Source organism: Triticum dicoccoides, chromosome 2A, assembly GCF_002162155.2.
Source record: "Triticum dicoccoides isolate Atlit2015 ecotype Zavitan chromosome 2A, WEW_v2.0, whole genome shotgun sequence".
NCBI lineage: Eukaryota > Viridiplantae > Streptophyta > Magnoliopsida > Poales > Poaceae > Triticum > Triticum dicoccoides.
This window is the reverse complement of record NC_041382.1, coordinates 50,222,840-50,227,117: the sequence shown is the minus strand read 5'-3', so window position 1 is coordinate 50,227,117 and position 4,278 is coordinate 50,222,840.

The window sequence follows — 4,278 nt, the reverse complement described above, 5'->3', positions numbered from 1 at the left end:
CTACAAGCGCTGAAGCGAGCCTAAAGCGCGGTGTTGTCATTGTCTCTTCCTCGCCAGAGCCGAACAGTAGTTGTTGTAGTAGACAGTCGAGAAGTTGTCGTGATAAGACCCCATAGGACCAGCGCACCAGACTAGCATCCGCCACCATTGAAGAATAGATCGGAAGGATCTAACCTGAAGACACACGAACGTAGACAGACTATGACCAGATCCGAGCAAATCCACCAAGGGCAGATCCGCCCGAGACACACCTCCACATGCCCACCGATGATGCTAGATGCTCCACCGGGACGGGGACTAGGCAGGGAGAACATTATTCCATCTTCATAGAGGCTTCGTCGTCTCATCTTTCTGAGTAGGACACAAACCCTAACAAAATACGAAGGAATATCTAACGGAGCCCTCCCGCCAGTAAGAACCGGGATCCACCACGCCACCATAGCCCTAAGGCCACTGGAGACGAGGCGAACCGGCAGGAGGCAGAGGAACCCATCAAGGGTTGTGTACATCTCTATCCATATTCTTATCCAAGTAAAAACAAAGAAACACATTGAGAAGAATATATTTGGTTGCACCTTTTCTCCAACATGAATTTCATAACTATCCAGTTTTAGCATGCGAGTAATCGGGGTTTCAAGCACTATCAAATAAGCAAGTCTCAGTAAGGCTGTAATTAGGAAGAGAACAACATTGGGGTGGTGGCGCAGTTGGCTAGCGCGTAGGTCTCATAGCTAAACGTGAGTGATCCTGAGGTCGAGAGTTCGAGCCTCTCTCACCCAAAAACCCCACAGAGTGGTGACGAAAATGCTCTCTTGACAACTTGGGTCGTCATGCAAACATCTGATCTTCAGATGCCAAGAACAAAGAGCAACTCTGAACTTTGTTCTTTTCTTTTTCCTCTCCTTTTTGTGCTTGCTGGACTTGGGCCGTAGACTCGTAGTGCGCTTGTCTGGAGAGCTTGCAGCCGGAGAGCATGGCGGACAGAGCGAGCGCCGCGAAGGCCATGAAACCGAGGCAGATGGACGACATGATGGCGCCCGTGAAGATGTTGACCACTGCCGAGCTCATGCGGACCGTGATCGGGAGAGCCACCGCCGACGCCGTGACCAGCAGATACGCATTCATTCAGATCACGGGGCCGTTAGTGCGCAATTGTTGGAACTACACACACATGCGTAGATAGATACTCAGGCTAAGCATAACTTAATCTACTAGCTAGTCACCGCACAGCTCCGTAGCTGCATCAAAAATGGTGTGATAGCAATATTCTCTGCACTTCACCTGATCGCCGGCGATATCAAGAAAGCTGGCACCAGGGCCATATCCCTCGCATCCTGTGCATGTTCTGTTTCCCAGTTGTTTCGCCGCAAGCTCGATGCTTCTTCAGCTCCGATGTGCCGTTTCCTACAGCTTACTCTCTTCTTGTTTGGACACATGCGGTCTGTGCTTAAATGCCCAGTGAGGTATGCCCGTTGCTACGACACGGATGCGAGCAAATGTTCTGTGTCTGCTACCCCAAGATCGTGCCTTTCCTTGTTCTAGGGTGAACTCATCCCTCGCTCGACGGTGCGGCGTCCTTCGAGCCAGGACGAGGGGGTAGGGACCCTCTTCGGTGAGGGAGAAGGAAGGTGTGGTATCTTTCTGGTCCAGTGCAGGAGTTTTTGGCGTGTTTGTGGCCAAGGCAGTTGGCAATGCCATTGTCGCTGATGTTTCCTAAGGCGCCGGTGTTTCGAGCTTCAAGGGAGGTCCCTTCTCCAAGCGGTTCTTCATCTCTATCTTGTTTAGGTGCTTGTAGTTTGGGATTGTGTTGTAAGCTGTATCTTCAGCACCCATGTATCTTTGGGCCGCTCTTGTTTTATTTTCTTTGTAAGTGGCGTTGGGCTGCTCTTGTTGGTTGTAATTCCTGGCCGGTTGATGGCTTTGTTAATTCAAAGCCGGGCTCATTCTCGAGCCTTCGTTCTAAAAAAAGAAAGCTGGCATGGCCGGCGCCGCGCCGCATCCGGCGAAAGTTCCTCCTGCGTCGCAGAGTACACGAACGCCACCATGGAGACCACGAGAAGATACCTAGCAAATGGAGCATGCAAATCGCAAAGCCAGCGCCCAGCCCATGATCAACGGTTCAACACACCATGCATGCACACCCTCAACCTCAAGAATGGTAACATAACCGATCGAGCAATGAGCTATAGAGAGATGACACGCACGAGGAAGTCCATCCAGTCTCCGTGGCGGGTGGAGGCGACGAGCGCCATGGCCACGAAAACCAGGAGCGCGACGCCGGCGCGCAGAACGAGCCATCCTTGTATTGGTTTCAGAGATGAATCGCCGGTCCGGTCTGTCCACTGAGCTTCATCCAACCAGTATAGGCAAAATCGAACGTCTTTTACGAGCCGGGCAGACGGCCCGTTGGTCACCCGGTTTTATAGCACTGGGCTTTTCGGTTGTGCTGTTGATATTACTAGTACAATATACAGTACCGTTTTAGTTGTCGTAGGCGAAGGAACGTACAGTTTTTTAAGGACCACATCGCTTACCGAGAAGAGATGGCAGCAGTTTATATGCATGTTTCGTGACGTGGTGGTCACCAGGCAGCAAGCCTGGTAAGCTATCTCAAAAAACAACAACCAGCAGTCTAATTGGTTAATATATAGGCATGCAAGTAGCTCTCAGGGTCTGACGCCATGATTGTAGTACAACTTGGCATGCAAGCGGCTCTCAGGTGTCAATGTGCCCTGAGTGAAAAACTTGACATGCCACACACCACTCCGACATGGAGTGCATGAGCTTTTTTTTCGAGTTTCAGAAGATATACAATCCTGTTTACAAAGTAAATTATTATTTAAGTATAGATAGTAGATTGTTTTGGCATGGTAAGTTCAACAACAACAAAATGCAACGGATTTAGAACTAATCTTCATGTTAAAAATGTCGAACATGGGCATAATAATTCTGCTCACTGTTTTCTAGGGATCTCGCGACTTTTCTATGATTTGCCACAGAGAATAGCTAACGATGAACAAAAATTAAGTGACGTTATTCTCAACGACACCATGAAGAAAAATATATTGGCACCATAAGATTGCTGGTGGGAGAAGATTTGGAAATGACATGACATTTTAAAGGACCCATTAAAACTCATTTGGTATTAAGGTTCTGGTAACCACGGATTTCTAATGTTTAAAAATACGACGCCAATACACATCTGGCGTGTGTCTGGAGTGAACGATCATTCCCTCAGCAAGGGGGGAACAAAGAGAACACGCTCAATCGCTCGCAGATGCCTCCTCCCCGCCCCCACTGTGACATGCCACTACTGGGCTTCCCGAGCGCCAGCTTGCTGGAAAACAAAATTTAATGTCGAACAAGTGCGCGTTGAAAAACGTAAAAAGGACTCGAGAGAAAAAAATTACCACAAACCCCACCATCACCACTCCTCACGTTTACTTTGAGATTAAGAACACAAGAAAAGTCCAAAAACTATGCTATATATGCAATTGCCATGGTATGTATAAATTAATTGTAATGATATGTACAAATAACTTTTTGTGGTCCAGTATAGTGCCCAAAAAAAATTCATAGTAAAAATGTCCATGAATATTAAAAATGCATGTAAGTGTGATAAAAAGAAGTTGCCATGTTTTGTGGTCAAACAACTCCTCCATATCACCATATGTCAGAACTATCAAAAAAAAAGTTGCCATCCTTTTGATGATTAATTTGCCACGATATATGTAATGAAACTACTACAAATCTACATAACTCCAACATAGAGAAAAAACACACACACAAAACACCCAAAAAATGCCATTATGTACAAAAATAAATGTTCTAAACAGTTTGCAATGTGGAAATTATAAATATGTTGTAGAACGTTTGACATGTGACAAATCCAAAAAAGTAGTCTAAAACTTGTCATGTGACCATAACAGAAGTGAGGATTTCCAAAAATTACAAAAAGAAAAGTGGCCTTGGTTTAAAAATTGTTATGGCAATTGTAGACAAACAAAAATCTATGTTTTTCCATGTGAGTAGTACACTTGATGGCTATCCAATAAAAACATAGTACAAGTGACATGACAAAATTTTAAATTTTTGCTCTATAGGGCATGGCAAATGAAAAAAGTACAGTCACATGAGAAATTTTCAAAGAACAAATCTCAGTGAACATGGCAACTGTGGATGTTTGCACACAAAAATGACACACAGCAAACTTTGAAAAAATAGTTGTTGACTTAAAAATCCTGGAAATTTGCCATGTGTGACAAAAAATGGGGAAAC